The 23127-nt window shown below is 36.7% G+C and overlaps 1 protein-coding gene across 1 annotated transcript in view; it reads right to left on the bottom strand.

Moving 5' to 3' along the window:
• LOC131692384 (diacylglycerol kinase 1) overlaps positions 1 to 23127 on the bottom strand; it is a 420215-nt gene that overhangs the window by 356667 nt on the left and 40421 nt on the right. The gene's annotated exons all lie outside the window — the stretch shown is intronic.

The raw sequence follows: 23127 nt of genomic DNA, 5'->3' as shown, positions 1-23127 counted from the left end.
TAAAACCCTAGAAATTCAAACCCACATAAACGAATTTGTTGCCGAGTACATTATCATTCATTCGGCTTCAAACAGTTATAGGAAATCACTTCAGAATTGATACGCTTCTTCCTTAATTCACGAACCAATCCAGGTCTGTAAAATGGATTTGTTCGCAGAAAAACTTTTCATTATTTGGAATTTATTTCGTAGAAAAGGACCTCAAGATATAAAAGCGTATACGTTATAACCACTAATCTATCCGAAGTCTATGGATGCGATACATAATAGGATACTCGAAGAACCGTAAGCCGGGTGACATTGATGGAAACTTTTTTCGCAGATTGTTAATTTAACCTGAAGAGTCCACCGAATGATCTAGATTTCAAATGAGTTTTACTATAAACTAATAAAATACTGCTTCGTTATAGTTTGTGAGAATACTGTCCGATTTTGACGCACAAAAACTAGAAAAACTCCCAAATTTTGCTTCCCCTTTTTTTGAAGGTTCCTAAAGGTCTATTTTTGCCTTTCTCATATAGGAAGGTTATGCCATCGGTCGGAATTTCCACTCTTTAACCGAGGCCCGCAGGGTCTAGTCTCTTATACCACTCGACTCAGTTCGTAGAAAGCGAAAAGTATGTCTGAGTATGTATGTAAGTATGTGTCACACGATCTACACAATTTTTCTCAGATGTGGCTGGACCGATTTTCACACACTTAGTCTCAAGGTACAACGTCCCCATCGGTCGCTATTGATGTTTTAATTGATCCGACTTCCGGTTCCGGAGTTACGGGTTGAAGAGTAACACAGCAAATACCCATAAAACCAGCGCGGAAAAAAATCCGTTCATAAATCCAAAAAATCATCGTTCGTAAACTGAACGATTTACGAAAATCACGACAAAGCTCCTGAAATTATGGAAAATAAACCGCGGATTTATGAAACTAAGTGTGTTTTAAAACACCTAGTTCGTTCCAAAATGTACAAGGCGTTACTTTGCAATGTTTGGTTGGGTTAATGTGGTTGTTCCCTGGACATGTTCAATTTTTGTTCATACTTTGCGGATATACTGGTTTGTAGTTTATCAGGCGCGATATTCGTAATATATATTCACATTTTCGTAATATTTTATTCGCGAGTTTCGTGTTCTTATGTTCAAGATTTTAGGATCTTAGCGACGATTTTTGTAATTTATATGCACGTTATCGTGATTTTTAATTCTTGAACGCAGTTTTAAAATTAACACAAAGAGTAATGTGACTGTTTAATTACTATCGCATATTTTACTCGGAGTAACGTGACAATATGAGTTGATTCAGAAAAACGTAACTGATTCGCGATATCTAGTTTTGTGAACCACACCACGAACACGATTTGTGGCTCTATAATATATATTTTGGTGCTCAGTACAGTTTTCGTTTTCACATTGAACCTTATCAAATGAATAACGATGTTCGTGGTCCCAAAATTTTTCTTATAGCTGCTGCTAGCACCTCTTACTAGTCGCTAGAAGCTGGACAAAACTTTCATGAAAAAATACAAATTTTGTGAAATAGTTCAGGTAAAAATTTCAAGATCTTGTGCAGAGTTGCATGAAATTTATAATTATGGTTCCTGATGTCTTCTAAATATCACAAACACTCAAGATGGTCTATCTTGAGTGTTTGTGATCATGTGCCACGAGTCATGAACCAGTTCATTCATCCATGAATAATATTTTATGTTTTTGTGAACTATTTTACGAGCACGAGTGGTCAGGGGTGTAGATTATACTAGAAGTCATGAAGCAGTTCACGTTTCCATTAATAGGATTTCATGATTTTGTGAACTCTTTCACGAGTGGGAATGGTCAGTCGCTGGTAATCATGTATCAGTGCACGTCTAAATGAATATAATTTTTCGATTTTATGAACTATTGCACGAGCTTCAAAGTCGTAAGTATTATAGTAGGAATAATTAACTAGTTCACGAACACATGAAAACTATTTCATGTGTATTGTTCACGTATACATAAATAACATTTTATGATTTTGTAAATTATTTCACGAGCCCGGTTATTGAATCGTGACTAACATATAAGGAATCATGAATTAGATCACGATGATTACAAGGATGCACGAATAATATTCCGATGAAATAGTTCACGAGAAAAAGTGTTTTGGTTATGTGAACTATTTCACAACCACGAAAACCAGATCATGTTCAAAATCTAATTGATCATGAATCAGTTCATGTCGCATAGTCTGACTCTGAATAATGTTCCATAAGCTATGAATAAAATCACGATTCAACCTTTGGTTTTATGAATATTGTTCATAAAGTTGTGAACTAGTTCCTGTACAGAAAATCAATTTGTTTATGTTAATGTTTATTACATTCACCAATAGACCCCTTGGCCCCAATGATAGTTGCTTAAATTAATTACATTTCAAAATAGTCAATATTTTCGCTTTTATCGAATTCCTCGTCCAGTTGAAATCAAAGGCCATCGCCACACTGTTGAAAATTCGCTGGAGTCCGGTAACAGTGCTCTGGCGACCATAGTTGGTTCTCCTGAACGGAACTAACAGAAGAGAGTTATTGCGTAGAGCTCGAACACTTACTGGACTGAGATGGCTTCCTTGTGGGATGTTGGATGTAGCGTTGAATGGTGCAGGTAAACCATCCTTAATGCTGACCTGGAGTTGCCTTCCATCGAGGTAGGAGCAAAACCAGCGCAGAAGTTGTCCATGAATACCGAAGTTGTGCCGCAAATAGATCTATGGAAATAACATCGGTTTGCAATCCGTCAGCGGATCCATCGAGTACATCTGATGTGAACGAGAGCAAGTTGGTCGTTGTTGATCGTTTAGGCATAAAACGAAGCTGTTCGTCTGCAATGTAGTGTTTGCAGTGAAAGAAAATAGAATCTAGAACAACCAGCTCGAATAGTTTTTATACGGCACTTAAAGACGAGATTCTCGAGAATTATCAATGTTCGATTTGTTTCCTTTTTTATGAACTGGAAACATTTGCGCTGCTTTCCAGCAGGAAGGGAATGCTCCAGTAGTGAGTGATAGCACGAAGACTCGCCAAAGTGGTTCAAGAAGCCCTCTGATGAACTTTTTGACAAATATCGAGGGAGTGCCATCTGGGCCCGGGGGATGCTTTCAGCTGCAAGAACGGCAGCATTATCGACACAAATTCGGTTGATGGTTCGTCCTCGAGAAGGAGTTAAATTGGCGGCGGCAGCGACTTGTTGTAGTGGAAGGCTTTCGTCGGAAAAACGCTGGAAAATTTGTCGGAGAACAGTTTGGCAAATTTCCTTAGTGTCGCAACCTAAAACTCCATTAAACGCCTTTACACGATGCCTATTGCTTCTCCGAGATTCGGCATGATCTTTGCCAATGTGTAGCCTTCGCACATACATAGTGGACATGGCTGTTGTAATTTTACCTATCATTGACCATCACACCCAGGTGCTTCAGGGCACGCATCGCTAGGATGGATTGTCCCCCAACTCTAATCACGATATGCTCGATTTTTTTACGGTTTCTGATTAGCACTACCTCCGTCTTGTGATGAGCCAGCTGCAACTAGCCATCAGCTATCCAGGTTTCCGCGATGTCTATTGTTGCTGCAGTCAACATTTCCTCCTCCTCGAGTTTTCGCCGGTTATCGTCAGGGCAACACCATCTGCAAAGCCAATGATCTCAACTCCTCGGTGCAGTTCCAGTGTTAACACTCCGTTGTATATTATATTCCAGAGCGTTGGGCCGAGTATGGAGTCCTGAGATACTCCCGCCATGACCCTAATCGACCTCTGCCCCATGTTCGTCTCGTAGACCAGTACTCGGTTCTGTAACTTTTCAGAACCTTCCACAGATAGTCCGGAGCCCACACTGTGTGCAGCGCTGCGGCAATCGCTACTCAGTTAGAACTCTTGAACGCGTTCTTCACATCTATCGTTACCCCGGCACAGTAGCAATTAGCCCTTCTCTTTTGCTTCAATGCTTTCTCCGCGCTCGCGATGACTGTGCGGAAGGCGTCCACCTTTCAGGAACCCGAACTGCCTCCAGCAGGCATATAGGTCGAAACGAAACAGGATGTCGTGATGACTTCCATCAGCTTTGGCAGCTTCTGGATCTTCCATCTATCCGGAAAGTAGCCTTCGTCCAGGTATATCTGTAGAACTATCCTGAACATGCCCGGAAACGTTATGATCGCGATCTACAGTGTTGGAGATATCGTCCAGACCGGGAGCTTTCGCTTCCAACCCTTTGCCACTATAAGGAGCTCGGCGTAACAGACCAGCATTTCCACCGCCTGCATTTGTGTCGGCAACCATGCGGTTGGCGCGTCTTTCGGGAAAAGACCCTATAATTATTTTCAGTTTGTCAACGCACATTTCAGCTGGCGTCGTTAGATCCTTGATCTTCACTATCATGACACAGTAAGCGTTGCCCCAAGAGTTAGCGTCTATTTCTCTGCATAGCAACTTATAGGAAGTAGACTTACCTAACACTATGTCGCTTTTAAAAGCAGTTCTAGCTGCCCTGAATGTCACCTTACACTCTTCTCTGACTGCCTCAGATCTTGCTCTCTGAACGCTTCTTCTGTCTTTCAGGCAGGCAGCACGGAGGAAGCTGACCTTTTGTTCCACCAATACGCCGGACGCCGGGAGTTTCGTCAGCTTTATTTTCCTCAGTATTGTTACGTCTCATGCCCTCACTAATGTTTCTGACAATTCATAGGCATTCGGAATCCGAATAGAACCTTAAATGCTACTTGGAGTGTGAACTCGCCAATTCATGTTATCCATCAGCGACAGACTGAAGAATGTTACTGCTATTACGCTTGTATATCTCAAGACCTGCTCTTTAGAGAGATGCTGGATTTCTGGATGCTCGGTCGTATATGAAAACTGACCTTCAATTTCAGCTTCAGACCACCTGTACCGGAAGTAAAAACTCACCAAATAAATAACCCCAATTCCATAGTGTCGTGTGATCTGTGCTATGAGGCGCTCTAAATACTCTTAATCGCGAAACAAGCCGAAGCGAACTCTTCGGCAAGAAGCCCGCCAGAAGTACGAGTACTTAAATGAACCGTTCGCTTCACATACCGATCTGTTTTTGACGATGTTCGGCAAAGTTTGGCCTGGTCTTCGTCAGCTGCGGCTTTCGGGTGTTGGAAGCTTAGTGGAAGTTATAATAAATAATAAAGCCGCTGGGGTTGACCAAATACCAAGCGAGCTACTAAAACATGGTGGCGAGCCACTGGCTAAAGCGCTGCACTGGGTGCTTACCAAGATTTGGGAGGAGGAGATTTTACCGGAGGAGTGGATGGAAGGTGTCGTGTGTCCTATCTACAAAAAGGGCGACAAGCTGGATTGCTGTAATTACCGAGCAATCACCCTGCTGAACGCCGCCTACAAGGTACTCTCCCAAATACTATGCCGTCGACTATCACCAATTGCAAGAGAGTTCGTGGGGCAGTACCAGGCGGGTTTCATGAGCGAACGATCTACCACGGACCAGGTGTTCGCTCTTCGTCAAGTACTGCAGAAATGCCGCGAGTACAATGTGCCCACACATCATTTGTTCATCGACTTCAAAGCCGCATACGACACTATCGATCGAGATCAGCTATGGCAGTTTATGCACGAGTACGGATTCCCGGACAAACTGACGCGATTAGTGAAGGCGACGATGGATCGGGTGATGTGCGTAGTACGTGTCTCAGGAACGCTCTCGAGTCCCTTCGAATCACGCAGAGGGTTACGGCATCACCTGTCTCTCGTGTCTGTTATTCAACATCGCGCTGGAAGGTGTAATAAGAAGAGCAGGGATCGACACCAGTGGTACGATTTTCACAAAGTCCGTTCAGCTACTTGGCTTCGCCGATGACGTTGATATTATTGAACGAAACTTTGAGAAGATGGAGGAAGCCTACATCAGACTGAAAAGAGAAGCCAAGCGCGTCGGACTTGCCATCAACACGGCGAAGACAAAGTACATGATAGGAAGAGGTTCACGAGAAGACAATGAGAACCGCCCGCTTCGAGTTTGCATCGGTGGCGACGAAATCGAGGTGGTTGAAGAGTTCGTGTACTTGGGCTCACTGGTGACCGCCGACAATGATACCAGCAGAGAGATTCGTAGACGCATCGTGGCAGGAAATCGTGCTTACTTGGGCCTCCGCAAGACACTTCGGTCGAACAGAGTTCGCCGTCGTACGAAGTTAACCATCTACAAGACGCTGATTAGACCGGTAGTTCTCTACGGGCACGAGACCTGGACCATGCTCGTGGAGGACCAACGCGCACTTGGTGTCTTCGAACGGAAAGTGCTGCGTACCATCTACGGTGGAGTGCAGATGGAAGACGGCACATGGAGACGGCGAATGAACCATGAGTTGCATCAGCTGTTGGGGGAGCCGCCCATCTGTCATACCGCGAAAATCGGACGACTACGGTGGGCCGGGCACGTAGCCAGAATGTCGGACAATAGCCCGGTGAAAACGGTTCTCAATTGCAATCCGACCGGTACAAGAAGACGTGGCGCGCAGCGAGCACGATGGATCGACCAGGTGGAAGACGATTTGCGGACCCTTCGCAGACTGCCTGGCTGGCGACGCGCGGCCATGGACCGAGTGGAATGGAGGAATCTTTTGTATACGGCACAGGCCACTTCGGCCTTAATCTGTTAATAAATAAATAAAAAAGTTTAATGGAATTTTTCTGGGCCTCGAGCATTGTATTTCGGTGTTCACGGACGAACCTGCCTAGAGCCTGTGTGACATCCGACGGATTAAATTATTTCAGTCAAGAATTGATCTACTAAGTACCTATTTACTAGTATTTATAGTCAAAACAAGGCTGGTCTTTCGATATCGGAAGATTTTCAGATGAATCTATCGAATAAAACAATCGAAGATGGTGTTTTTGTGAGGCTTAAGAAGAATTCTGATTTGTCTTTCAAGTTCTATTGAAGCGAAACTAGATAATGTTCACAGATTCCATTCTGGCGATTCGGAATAGTGGGCAGAATCACAAACATTGGTTATCACTGAATCGGTCATGTAAGCAGTTGATAGTTTTGTTCCATAAAAATCGCCTGGATGAGATGGAATCTTTCCCGTGCTGCTACAAAAACGCTATGATGTTTTCAAACATGCACTCATGTTGTTTTACGCGGGGTTACGTTAATTGGAGAATCCGCGTAAAAAACGCGTTAATTCGAAAATCCTTGTAAAAAAACGTGTTGAATTAAAAATTTGCGTAAAAACCCTCAGACAAAAGAATATTTTTGGAAGTTTTTTTAACGGATTTCGCAATTAACACGGTTTTTGCAAAAATATTCTAAGTCCTTTTGAATGCAAAAACTTAGAAGAATTTTGGAGGTTTTTTTGAGCGGATTTCACAATAGACCTTTCTCGTCCGACCTAACCCCCATTTTCCTTATTTTTATTCGAAAGACTACAGATTTTTAAGAATATTTCCGTTGAAATGAGACTTTTTAGAGCTATCGTGATTTTTTAATGATTTTTTTAAATTTGAAAAATGCAAGAATGTTGAGTATGTTTTTCACCTTTGCAAGAATGGTGGGACTCAAAATGTGTGTTTGAGCAACACTGTTTTGTATATTTTTGCTTGAGTTCCTGGCAACGCGGCAAATGAAGTGGTGAGTCGCGGTACAAAGTTCATTGGTTATGTAAACAAACTAAAGTGAACCTTACGGTGAAGAACATTGCATGATGATGTTTAACCTCACTTTTTTGACAGTTCAGAGAGATTGTTTACATGGTCTTGGAATTTTTGTTGATTCGATCATAGTATGAGAAACTTGGTCTGGTTCGCTGCCAAATGTTAACACTTTCCAAACAAGGTCGCTCAGCTATAATTTTTTATTTGATGTCGGCATCATACATTGTTCCGTTAAATTTAACATTTTTACTTTTCTTGTACATGATTCATTGAAGAAGTAAGGAATTTCTAGCCAAACATTTGAAAAAGGCCTACTGCCCAATGCAAACAAATCGTATTTTCATGTTCTCTATTAAAATCCTGGGACAGAACATGTGGATAGATGTTTTCTTTTTCTTTTTTTCTGTTCACTTTATCTCTTGTCTTGCATAGCCACTCTTTCTTCCTCACATATTTTAAATGGACTGGCTACATTTGACAGTTCCCCCTAACTGCATTTGACGGTTCCCTTTGGCTGCATTTGACAACTCCCCCTGGCTGCAATTGACATTAGGTTTTCTCGTATCCACACGTCCCGTCCCAGTTAAAAACTATCTATCTGGCCATGTACATTAGACCTCTCCACATTTTGAAAAAGTTTTGAAATATATATGGGTCAGCCCAGATTTTTGTTCTACGTGAGAATTTAAGAAGTTTCGCCAAAAATGACTCAATTTGGACATGATTTAGAGGTGTCTCCAATCAAAAATCGTGTTTTTGCTATGTTTCCATAGTAAGATCACTTACACTCTGATTTAATAGGCACTACATGCCCACATATCATCACATGTTGTTCCTTAACATGTTTTAACAGGTGAACATAGCTCTAATCGCAACAGAAAATTTGTCAACTGGATTTTAATATAGAAAAGTATATCAAAATCAAGAAAAATTAGTAGTATTTTTTCTTGGTTCTGACATTCTTTTCAATATAAAAATTCAGATAACAATTTTTCTTTTGCGATTAGAGCTATGTTCACCTGTTAAAACCTATTAAGATATGTCTAAGGAATAACATTTGATGATATGTGGGCATGTAGGGCCTATTAAATCAGAGTGTAAGTGATCCAGAGGCAAGCCATACTGGAACGCAGCGAAATTCCTCACAATGAATTGATCTCGTTAGATGAAATTTAAGGAAGGACAATTTTCATAGCATAATTTAATCGACCGAAATTGTAGTCCTCAGTCGAGAGAGAGAGACTGATAGAGTAGCAGCAGTTAGCAATTTTCTTTCAAAAGCTAGGAGCGGTTTCGCGTATCTTGCGCTAAGTAGAGAGCGTTAAGACAGATTTCCGAAGCATGTCAAGTGCTATCAGATGAGAAAAAACGTTGCATCTATGATTAGTACGACAAGGACGGTCTGCTGACCAGCGGTTCCGTCCGGTACCACCATAATACATGGCACCGACGACACATATATATTCACAACATACTAATTACCTATCCTTCCGAAAAAATAAATAAATTGACTATGAAATTTATCATTCGCTTCCTAGTTATTTCCTGCCACTTTGAACAAGACATCAGTTGCAGATAGCTTTATTGCGGTGCCAAAATGATTGCAACTCGGGATATAATATATATTTACATATAATTTCTCCTCCCTGATATTCTTCCAGAATGTATAATGCTCTGCATTCTTACCACTCCTATCAAATCCTTCTTACTCCTTATCGTCAGTGCCGAGCACTGTTTTGCATTTGCCGGTTAAATCAACGATAATGCGATAATCGACGAAACTTTTGCTGTAATGGAACTTGAACAGGAATAATAAATAATTGTTCCATTCGAAAGTGATAACCTTATTGTCCTCATGTTTGCAGCTATCATACGCTGGTAGGCATTCTGACCAATGGAAACGTTCGTCGGTATGGGCATTGAACGATCAAAATCATTTCAACAACTTATCATCGACCGAATTCGTTACCTATAAAGTTCAGGTAAACTTCACCACCTAAAAATTTGTAATCAATCGGATCATCTTGTTAGGAATTAACCCACGAGCAAACAATCAAAAGTGTACAAATCCTTATCCATCATCCAGAAAGCAATCGTTTTATAGCCCAATGTTTGATCTTGCGATTCAGCCCAAGTAGCAATTGCAACTTGTTGAAAGTTTTAAATGTTGCACATCTGCTACACAATATTTTTTATTGTTGGATATATTTGAAAAGAATTTCTACGGGTTTCTAAACTGATTGTACAACTATGTAACTATAGAGCAGGCCAATAGTGTTAAGTATGCAAACATCAATAACAGTTGTCAAACTAATCAGAAACTTTGCTAACTTGCACAAACAGTCTAACAAGTATTTTGCTGCATTTAGGAACATGTTGCACAACATACAAACAAAGTGCGCTTTTTCCATAACATAGTTGTTACCAAGAGAGTTACAAATACTATACAGTAACAAAGCGTGCTACTTGGGAGCATATGCCACCGGGTTTTACATCTAGCGCCGATTGGTCAATGTATGAACCAGGTTCCCATTGTTCCAATCCTCATCCCTCTTGATTTAATATTCTTTCAAAGAGCATCGAAAGTATTCAAGTAATGTAAATTTTAAAAGTCCATGTAAACAAGTCTTAGATAAACAAGCACACTGAACTGTCAGAAAAGTGAGGTTATACATTTTCATACAATGCTCTATGTTTTTGACAGGTATATGAATGAATCATTCAGCATCAGTGATGCCAGGTCTATTTAAACAATAGCCTGCAGTAAAAATATAAAAGTCTGCTGATTGCTACAAAAATCTTCAATAAATTTGACATAGAAATGTAGTATGTATATATTTTAAATGATCAAAAATGTTGAAGACTGGTTTATAAATTGGCTGGCATAGGCTTTGTTCTGCTAAATATTTGTAATTTGCAAAAGATCTGCAGTGAAAATGCAAAATCTGCAGATTTACTAATATATATATATATATATATATATATATATATATATATATATATATATATATATATATATATATATATATATATATATATATATATATATATATATATATATATATATATATATATATATATATATATATATATATATATATATATATATATATATATATATATATATATATATATATATATATATATATATATATATATATATATATATATATATATATATATATATATATATATATATATATATATATATATATATATATACAGATCTGGCATCCTTTTAGTATTCCCCACAGGAAATTCATCCAAATGGTGCAAAAATACGAGGAAACAAGGCAAGATAGGTATTCAGAATATGGGGTTAAATGAGCAACTTGCACTATTTTTGATTTTTTCAATAGTTAGAGGTACCAAATCATCGCGGCAATAGGCAGTAACGAATTGGAGATAAAAAAGGAAGCATCCTATCATATAAAATTTTTTGACGAGAAAGGTCTATTAACACAGTTTGTAAAAAAGTTCTTTTGAATGCAAAGGATATGGAAGATTTTCGGAAAGATAGAAGAGACGGGTCTGGAAGACTCCTTATGGCCCACGAAATGGTCTTGACAAGTAAGTGCCAGAAATTGATTTTTGACGCCATTTTAAAATCCAAAATGGCTACTTTCGGTTTAGCGAAATTCGGTATAACCCATGCGATTAAACTTGCGAGATTATTAATTGTTATCAAAATATTCAATATTAGTCATTCTAATTTCTGAAAAGTAATCAAAACAAGGTTTTTACCAACGATATATTTATTAAAATACTGTATATACAATAAGATCAGGCTCAGTTTATCACAGTTTTGTAAATTTATAATAGATTGATTGGAGCCACTACTCGCTCACTTAGAACATGTTCAATTAAACTAATTAAAGGACCATGCATACATGTTTCGAACTTCAGCTTAATATAAATTTACTTAAAATGGCTTCTAAAACTCTTCCCACACAATCCAAGCGGTCACAACTGTTTTTTGGGACTACTTTTGAACTAAACGAAATGTGAATTAATCCGTTTTATATGCATATCCAATAGGATTAATTAAAAGAAACACATAAAGCAAAGATTGGTGAAACAATTGTCCCAAGTTTCACTGTGCTACAGTGACAAATATTGTGCTTACCAGCAGGCATGGGAAAAATCATTTCACGAAACGATCAATTTGAAATCATCCACTAACATGCTCCTACTGTGAAACCCGATCTCGGTAACCCTTCTTGTGTAGAGTTACGCGTTCGTGCGAAAGCGAGAAACAAAACAAAAAACTGAAAAGAATGACAGCGCACGGCAGTGTTAGTGTTTACCCAACGATTCATTCTCCATTACATATATAGTGTTTTGAATGAAAGCAGAAAGGATCGCAAATGAATGCATTCTTTCATTCACAAAGATTCCTTTCAAAACATTCACCAGATCGTTCTAATAAAAAAAAACTTGTCGTTCGTGTTTATAGACCTTTGAAACTTTCACTTGGTGATCTCTAATTGTCAAGTAAGTAATTTGCAATGTGCTGGTGAAAAAAAAAACAATTTTTAGAATGAAACGACGCTGTAACCAGAAAAAGATTCTGTTGCAAGTTATCCAGAAGGAGGGCAGAAAATTCCACTGCAAAGCAGATGAGAATTGTGAATATAAGCAAGCACCGCTAATGCTCGAAAATTTCAAAAGGAACATTTTTAAAATGCACACTGCTGTATATGCAGTAATGAATTTAACAGCACCACCAAACGAGAAAGCCTAACATGGATTGTTAAAAAATACTAAATTGTTAATTATACAATTTTCATGTATGTCATGTACAAGCATGCATTTGCCCAGAAATAACTTCATAAAACGATTCCGTGCATATAGCATTATCAATTTCAAGTGGATTCTAGTGCAATATACTTCCCAATATTGATTATAGTGTACATTTGCAGTATAAAGTTGACCTAACCCAACTGGAGAATACAATCTCACATTCATTTGTGAACTAAAAGTTGATTCACTTGTGAATGTTTACAATTCAATCTTCCGATTCAATCCGCGAATAAAGAACCACAATCTTCTTCATTCAACATAGTACGTGTCATTCTTTTACCTGGCTCACTTTTTCGGAAGCTCATCTCTACCTACGTTCAGTTGTGTTCATTTGGAGAGTTTTAGTCGGATCGTGAATGAACGACTGGCTGCTGTCAATGCAATGAACGGATTCGCCAAGAATCATGCGAATGAATGATAATTCCCATCTCTGCTTACCAGTGCTGTGAGTACCATTTTATGTATCTTCATTGCCAGCGTTCTCGACCCTGGCGCCAATGGGGGCCAACATTATCCAGCAGCTCTATTCCATCCACACTCACCGTCCCTACTTATCGAAAAGTGGTGACGTTCAAAAGGCATTAGAGGACTGGGGTTGACCCATGACCCTCCAGTGAAAATGAAGACGAAAGAAAGAAACGAATAATGCTCTACTCTTTATCTTCTTTACTGCCGTGTCTCGGCCATATGGTTAAGGATTTTACTAGCGGATCTCGCAAACCGACTAAAGCCTTACCGGACGGTGATGGTCCATTTCGTAGTCCCGTTTTGAATAATGGCCACAACAGTTGACAAAAAGGGGTTGCCCTAATGGATGAATGATTTGCTGGTAGAGCTTAGTTTTGGAAGCGAAATAAGATAGTATCGTAAACTTTTACCTTTCAATAGACCACAGTAAAAAAAATCTCACATGAAAATAGGATCACACCACATTTACCATGGGTTTGCCGTTGCCTAGAGAAGCAAAAAAGCAATGAATGCACTCCTCGGGACTGTCTCGTGCAAAGAAGACTCTTTCTATATTTAAAATGTGCAACACAAATGAATTTTTTGTTGAATACTTGGTAAATATTCATTTTGGCTGGAAAAACGTGATACCCAGCCAACATTTTGATTCACTTTAATAAGTTGCAATTTGATTAACTGTACTTTTCTACGATATGAATTGATTGCAAAAAATGGACAGATCTCTTCTATGTGAACAAAAGTGGAGGCCATATACGTACAACAAATCGGTATAGTAGAACTATGTGATTTACGACGAATTTTGATCTCATCAGAAGTATTATACAATCATCTAGCTTATCATTTTGAGTTTATATATGATCAACTTTACAATCACACATGAAGGTTTATGCAGCTTAAGGCCCCAATGTGGTAACAAGAAGTATTTAAAAAAAAAATAATATTATGAAAATAAAAAATCAGGATGAAATTTCCATAATTCTGTTACGCCCCCACTGGTAGATATGTTTTTCATGGGTGAGGTTGGAGTTACTGGAACATCAATTATTAAAATTATCTGCTACGATTTACTTCCAGTTTCGAACCTGAGATCTTCGTATTCCCAGCATAGCCGCTATGTACTCATCTATTTATACACTGTCAAGCAACGATTATATTTGATCGTTTATATCGCTTTATGATTACGATCTAAAAATACCATAATCCAACCAAAATATGGCCCTCCAATGATACCTTCTATACCTGTCAAATCACAACCTACATTCTGTACTCAAGCAATTTTTATTGCTCAAATATTGAACTAGAAGGAGGTGACTATTTTTTGAACGATTTTGCAGTTTAATCCAATTGCAAATTAATTTCAAAATTGCTTTTATTAATCCGCATGTACAATTTTGTTTTAAGTTATAGTGGACTAATAAATAACTTCAAGTCAACATTGTATTTCGATCACAGATTTGCATTTTATGTGAACTTTTTACAACAAAACATAATTTTTGCTTGCACTATTTGTAATTTTGATTTAGTCTGTCATTATTTGTAATTTATTGTAAACTTTTATATACGATTGCTGGTTTGCTGGGTAGTTTCAGAAATATTTGTGCTAGCTTGATGCTTCAAACTACAACAATTCTTATCGTGACACATTCCCCTGTAATAAACAGAGATATACTACAACTTCCCCATCAACATTCAATTGAACGAGGACTACCCAAGTATGCCATGCTATTTATTACTCCACAAACACTCGTAATCAAGTCTTCAACTTCGGATATTTCTCGTATCTTCAATATAACCAGCATGCTCTGCCCCACAGGGGTCAGTCATAAAATGCCTTTCTACTCTCCCCCCTCCCCCCCCCCCCCCTCACACACACAAATGTGGGAGGTGTTAGATAAAATTTTAAGATTCGTTTCCAGAAAGATAATAAATCATATAAACGAGCATCATCTGCACGGCTACAAGGTGCTTTCTCTTACTCCCTTAGATGTCGTCGCTCCCACCCCCCGACTGTTGAACTAGTAGCTCAGACATTCGTACGATGGGAAACACATTCGACGTGTGAATATTTATAAAATATGAATTGTGTAACGGAGATGAGTTTTATCTTTTATTTTTTCACGGAGGAGTGTACACAATCTACCAGGTGATGGGCGGTGTTCTCTCTTACATCATGATCCGCACGGGGAAGGAATGTGGACATCTGTAAGGGATTCGGGAATGGTTAAATGTGAGACTATTAAACATGGTATAATTTTGGCGATAGTAAATTTTAATCTCATCAGGTTTTCGTCCATATTACCCCAATTACAATCTAAAATAAGAATAACTAATGCTAGTAGCATATGGTTGATATAGTTCAGTGTACTAAAATCACAGCGTGCTGGAGGGTGGGGATACCTGTCTCTTTTCTATTTAATGAGATCGTGTTTTATTAGGAATCGTGTTGATATTGAGCACCTACATTTTTTCAGGTTTAGGAACAAAATTTCGAAAGACAAATGGTCGAAAGACAAAAGGTCGAAAGGATAAAAGCTCGGAAGGAACAAAAGGTCGAAAACAACAAAAGGTTAGACAGAACATGAGATGATTTATTCACAGGACCCAAAATATGGTTAAATTTATTCAGCAGACGGATTAAATAGAAGATTTTTCGATCAACAAAAATGTGTACATGTATTTCAAGAAAGCCGAAGTTCTTGCGTTTGTCCCATCAAGTTCTATTGTGAATGCGTTTGAACATATTAAGAGCAAAAAACGAAACAAATCGAAAAGAATGAGAAACTGTTTCGAATCACGAAAGCATTTGAAGACACTAGCCTCGGAGATTACATCACATCAATTGCTTTAATTCATAAGCAATAGTTATATTTATTGTATACTTATTTTAACTATATGTGTACTGTAAAAATACCAGAGAAGATTTTATTTTTTTCCTTTTTTTAACGACATACAATTAGCTAGAGTACTGAAAATTAGTACTCAAATGAGTGCAAGGATGTGAAATATACAAATCATAAAATTAGAAGTTGCAGGGTCATTAGAAACAGACTTAAAATCATACAGGCTAATCTTGTGTCTTCTGTTGGCAGGAATCGAGCTTAGGCAGCATAACTACGAATCACTCAAGTCTACCAACATGTCACCTGGTGAAGATAGACTTGTCTCTTTTTACCGTGAGAACCGACAAAAGAGAATCCAGGTAAAGTCCCAACTGAAAACCTGTCCACGATCAACATCAATGAAATGCTGTTGTTCATCTCTGTTTGCCTTTCGAATGCCGGGCAAATTAATTAAATTAATTAAGTGAATTCAATAATTAAACGAATAATTTTAATTAACATAATTATATGAATTAAATTAATTAAATTGATTAAATTAATTACATGAATTATATGAATAACATTCATGAAATAAATAAAATTAATACAATGTAAAATATTAACAATATGAATTTAAGCAATGGTATGAATGAAATAAATTAAATAGAATAATTGAATAGAATAAATAAAATAAAAAGTAAAAGAAATAATTGAAATGAATAAAATGAATGAAACGAATAATATGAATAAAGTGGATGAAATGAATAAATGGACTAAAACCAACAACATAAATCAAATGGATGTAACTAATAAATTTAAATAAATTAAAAACCAATATATTCCACCTAGCTGTGAGATGAGACATTTCTTACACATATCACTGTTGGATCATTCATTGATTTGCAGAGCTCGTTCATTAGTTTGCAGTTTCTAGTCCTGCAGGAATAAAACCTCGAATAAACTGAATAAATAATAGAAAAATAATAAAACGAATAAAATAAAAAAATAGAGCACAAAATGAAAAACAAAAGGTTTGAAAACTCATAAAATGAGTAGAATGATTAATATAAATTAAGTTAATAAAATACATAAATCAAATTAGATTACCTTATTAAATGAAAAATTAGACAATATTTAAAAATTGTTATCAAATTAACAGAAAATTAAATTGACTCAAACCAACAAACAGAATGAAATAAATAAGTGGAATGACTGATCATGAGATGAATAAAATTAAAGAAATGAAAAATATAAATCAAATTATTCAAATTAATCAATTGAATCAAATGAATCAAATGAATCAAATGAATCAAATGAATCAAATGAATCAAATGAATCAAATGAATCAAATGAATCAAATGAATCAAATGAATCAAATGAATCAAATGAATCAAATGAATCAAATGAATCAAATGAATCAAATGAATCAAATGAATCAAATGAATCAAATGAATCAAATGAATCAAATGAATCAAATGAATCAAATGAATCAAATGAATCAAATGAATCAAATGAATCAAATGAATCAAATGAATCAAATGAATCAAATGAATCAAATGAATCAAATGAATCAAATGAATCAAATGAATCAAATGAATCAAATGAATCAAATGAATCAAATGAATCGAATGCATCAAATGTATCAATGAATCAATGAATCAATGAATCAATGAATCAATGAATCAATGAATCAATGAATCAATGAATCAATGAATCAATGAATCAATGAATCAATGAATCAATGAATCAATGAATCAATGAATCAATGAATCAATGAATCAATGAATCAATGAATCAATGAATCAATGAATCAATGAATCAATGAATCAATGAATCAATGAATCAATGAATAAATGAATCAATGAATCAATGAATCAATGAATCAATGAATCAATGGATGAATGAATGAATGAATCAATGAATCAATGAATCAATGAATCGATGAATCGATGAATCGATGAATCAATGAATTAATGAATCAATGAATCAATGAATCAAATGAATCAATGAATCAAATGAATCAAATGAATCAAATGAATCAAATGAATCAAATGAATCAAATGAATCAAATGAATCAAATGAATAAAATGAATCAAATGAATCAAATGAATCAAATGAATCAAATGAATCAAATGAATCAAATGAATCAAATGAATCAAATGAATCAAATGAATCAAATGAATCAAATGAATCAAATGAATCAAATGAATCAAATGAATCAAATGAATCAAATGAATCAAATGAATCAAATGAATCAAATGAATCAAATGAATCAAATGAATCAAATGAATCAAATGAATCAAATGAATCAAATGAATCAAATGAATCAAATGAATCGAATGCATCAAATGTATCAATGAATCAATGAATCAATGAATCAATGAATCAATGAATCAATGAATCAATGAATCAATGAATCAATGAATCAATGAATCAATGAATCAATGAATCAATGAATCAATGAATCAATGAATCAATGAATCAATGAATCAATGAATCAATGAATCAATGAATCAATGAATCAAGGAATCAATGAATCAATGAATCAATGAATCAATGAATCAATGAATCAATGAATCAATGAATCAATGAATCAATGAATCAATGAATCAATGAATCAATGAATCAATGAATCAATGAATCAATGAATCAATGAATCAATGAATCAATGAATCAATGAATAAATGAATCAATGAATCAATGAATCAATGGATGAATGAATGAATGAATCAATGAATCAATGAATCAATGAATCGATGAATCGATGAATCGATGAATCAATGAATTAATGAATCAATGAATCAAATGAATCAATGAATCAAATGAATCAAATGAATCAAATGAATCAAATGAATCAAATGAATCAAATGAATCAAATGAATCAAATGAATCAAATGAATCAAATGAATCAAATGAATCAAATGAATCAAATGAATCAAATGAATCAAATGAATCAAATGAATCAAATGAATCAAATGAATCAAATGAATCAAATGAATCAAATGAATCAAATGAATCAAATGAATCAAATGAATCAAATGAATCAAATGAATCAAATGAATCAAATGAATCAAATGAATCAAATGAATCAAATGAATCAAATGAATCAAATGAATCAAATGAATCAAATGAATCAAATGAATCAAATGAATCAAATGAATCAAATGAATCAAAAGAATCAAAAGAATCAAATGAATCAAATGAATCAAACGAATCAAATGAATCAAATGAATCAAATGAATCAAATTAATCAAATTAATCAAATGAATCAAATGAATCAAATGAATCATATGAATCAAATGAATCAAATGAATCAAATGAATCAAATGAATCAAATGAATCAAATGAATCAAATGAATCAAATGAATCAAATGAATCAAATGAATCAAATGAATCAAATGAATCAAATGAATCAAATGAATCAAATGAATCAAATGAATCAAATGAATCAAATGAATCAAATGAATCAAATGAATCAAATGAATCAAATGAATCAAATGAATCAAAAGAATCAAAAGAATCAAATGAATCAAATGAATCAAATGAATCAAATGAATCAAATGAATCAAATGAATCAAATGAATCAAATGAATCAAATGAATCAAACGAATCAAATGAATCAAATGAATCAAAGGAATCAAATGAATCAAATGAATCAAATGAATCAAATGAATCAAATGAATCAAATGAATCAAATGAATCAAATGAATCAAATGAATCAAATGAATCAAATGAATCAAATGAATCAAATGAATCAAATGAATCAAATGAATCAAATGAATCAAATGAATCAAATGAATCAAATAAATCAAATGAATCAAATTAATCAATTGAACCAAATGGATCAAATGGATCAAATAAATCAAATGAATCGAATGAATTCAGTAAATTCATCCAGTGAATACAATGAACCAAATGAATGAAATTGATAAAATGAATAAAATGATTGGAATGAATGAAAAGAATAAAATTATTAAAATAAATATTAAATGAATTGAATAAAATGAATAAAAAACAAAACTAATAGAATTGATAAAAAGAAAAGAACAAGAATAAGAATAAGAAAAGAAACAAAACAAAATGAATTAATTGAAATGGAAAATTTAACAATGTTAGAAAGTTATAAAGTAATATAAAACAAATTAATTGTGTCAAATAAACAATTTGGATGAAATGAATAAAACTGAATAACATGTATGAAGTGGAAAAAAACGAATAGAAAACATAGAATGAAAACAGTAAATAAAATAAGTAAAATGAATGATATGAATAAAATGACGAGAAAATTAAACTGATCAGAGTGAATCCAAAGAACGAAAAGAATAAAATAGACAAAATGAACCCAAATGAACAAAATTAATAAAAAGAATGCTGAATGAAATAAATAATTAAAATGCAATGATCAAATACTTAAAATTAGTCAAATATTCATAATGAATAAAATAAATAAGACGAATGAAATTTGTGAAATGAAGACACTGAACAAATTGACTATTTAGAATGGAATTTAAAACCTTTATTTAACAAAGTTAATGAATAATCCGGATGGTACGAATTTGAGAACCATTGTATCGAAGAGTTTTGAATTGTTTTTGAAAATCCCATTATCTGAAAAATGGCCAATTAATATACAATGGACTTTCCAGGGGTTTTAATTCTTTTTTTGTTTTCACCTTTTTGTTTTGATTTTTCTTTTCTTGATGGTGTCGTTTAAGATTATCTGGTGTTTCTACTTTATTGATGGGCCTTAATTAGACATCAGGAACCTGGAACGTTCAATTTGCTTTGGAATTCAAAGTTGTATTTTTGGTCACATTTTTCTCGAGGAAAAGATTTTTGTACAGAATACGTGAATACGCGCGATTGGGAATAGTGAAGTGAAGCAAGGTCACATGTGCTTTCAAGCCCCTTAAAAAGAGAGCGACAGAGGGAGAATGCGATTTGTGAATGTGACAGGAAGATAATTCAAAGTTTTCATTTGCAATGAAGTAAATAATGTGAAGTGTCTAGGCTATGTCGATAGCACAAAAGCCGTGCATTCAATTGATTATAATGCAGTCCTTTTCCAGCCATCCTGATAGCTTTCATATTGTTTCGTTAGGAATTCTCGTTCAGGAAATATGGATAAATGAGTGCTATATATAGTCCTATCAAGATAAGTATTTAAATTGTTGGAAACGCAAGTAGCCATTGAAAGCGTCATTGGACATAAAAACTGCCAGCGTGATGCAGATGGGGATCATCCCGGCGATAACGCATACTGCCTCCGACGATATTGTTCTGTAACCACTCGCGACTCGTACGGTCATCAGCCGGAATGTCCTGTTCAGCTTTCCACAGTTCCGCTTGGTTTTCAGCGTAGCACCTCAGGCAGGAACCCCATATCGAAGTATCGATGACGAAACTCCGACTTTTCGCAGGCGTAGTCGACGTGGTTGTTAAAGCCCAACCGGTCGTCGATTATCTCTCCCACTCCGATGTCGATCTACATCCGCTGAACCGCTTTGCAGTTGCTGACTAACAACACCTCCGTCTTATGGTGAGCTATTTGCCGCTTTTATCCAGCTCTCGACCGCGACTATGGTCTCCGTCACCGACACCTCCACTTCTTCAGGTGTCTCACCCATCACCGTTAGTGATACGTCGTCCGCGAAAACCACGATTCCTGGGCAGCCGTAGTGTTAAGAAATCCTCATATATCCCGTTCCAAAGAGTTGGACCGAGAATGGAGCTCTGGGGAACGCCCGCTGTGATTCGCATTGACTTCGCTCGTCTCGTACAGTAGCACTCTGGTCTGGAGCTTTTCAGAATATGGCATAGATAGTCGGGAACCCTCATTCTGTGCACTGTTAAATGCACACATTTAACGTGACCACAGCGCCTATTTAGATGCATTATCAGCACTCTCGAGCACTGTCCGAATTGCATCCACTATCGGCGCTCCTTTCCATCTTGGACAATCCGTCCTCACCTTCCGTGAATTTTGTCGACGTGTTAGGCAATATCCCTTCCAGGAGTTTTCCGAATGTATCCAGCAGATTTATAGGCCTGTACGAGGCCGGATCGCCAGGTGGCTTCCTTGACTTTGGTAGCAATACCAGCGTCTGGACCTCTCATATTTCGGGAAAGTTGCCTTCATTTAGACACTTCCTGAACATGTCCGGATATGCCAGGATCGCAGCTTTCAGTACCACGTTTGGTATTCTATCCGGACCAGGAGAATTTTTTCTTTGATTTTAGGCGCTTCGATGCTCCTGCTAGCTCGTCGTTAGTCACTTGCCGATCCGTGTTTATTCCTTCTTCTTCGCCGTACGGTGGCCAGATGGTTGGATCGGGAAAAGACCCTCGACAATTATCTTCAGCTTGCTCGGACACATTTCGGCTGGCGTCGTCGAGCCATTCATTTTCGCCATCACGACTCGATATGCGTCGCCCCAGGGATTGGTGTCTACTTCTCGGAACAGGTCCTTGTGGCAATCTGACTTGCTAAGTCTGATCTCCCGTTTTAAAGTGGCCCTAGCTTCCTGAAACGCTGCCTTACGCTCTTCTCTATCTGGCTCCGATATTGCTCTCTGAGCTCGCCTTGTGGCTATAAGACAAGCAGCGCGTAGCGTACTAAGCGTTTCGTTCGACCAGTAAACTGGACGCCGTTTATTGCGTGGTTCCAGTTTTCGCGGCATTGTGACGTCACAAGCCGCCACAATCCTTCTTGTTTGGTCAGCCGCATCCACGTTCTCGGTCCCGACGTTCGGTTGAAATGCCTCAACGAAGAGATCTTTGTTGAAGGTTTTTGTCTTCCACTTTCGCTCAATGGTCATCCTTCTCCCTGCTGAAGCAGGGTTCCGTTGACCGATACAGTAGCAAATCGCCTAGTGATCGCTACGCGTATACGTTTCGCATACTGTCCAATCCATGTTCCCCGTCAGTGAAGGACTACAGAATGTGACGTCTATGATGGACTCCCTCCCATCTCTCAGAAATGTGCTATTAGAATCTTCATTGCACAATCGTGCGTTCAACTTCGCTAGAGCTTCCTGCAGGATACACCCTCTTGTGTTGGTTACTCTACTTCCCCACTCCAGAGCCCAGGCGTTGAAGTCACCACCAATGACTACCGGCTTCCGACCGATCAGCTGCTCGATTAACTGCTCCAGCATTTGGCTGAACTGCTCTACTGTGCACCTTGGAAGAGCGTAACAGCTGCACACAAAGACGCCGTAAATGTTGGCTATCACGAAGCCCTCTTATGAGCGTTCTACTCGGAGAAAAACACTTCCATTCGTATGAAGACGTTGGAAAAAGGCTTGACGGGTGGTTTGTCTCGAATGGTAAAAAAATATCATTGGATTTTTTCGGACAAACACATT

Source organism: Topomyia yanbarensis, chromosome 3 (genome assembly GCF_030247195.1).
Source record: "Topomyia yanbarensis strain Yona2022 chromosome 3, ASM3024719v1, whole genome shotgun sequence".
NCBI lineage: Eukaryota > Metazoa > Arthropoda > Insecta > Diptera > Culicidae > Topomyia > Topomyia yanbarensis.
This window is presented reverse-complemented; position numbering and strand designations above follow the sequence as displayed.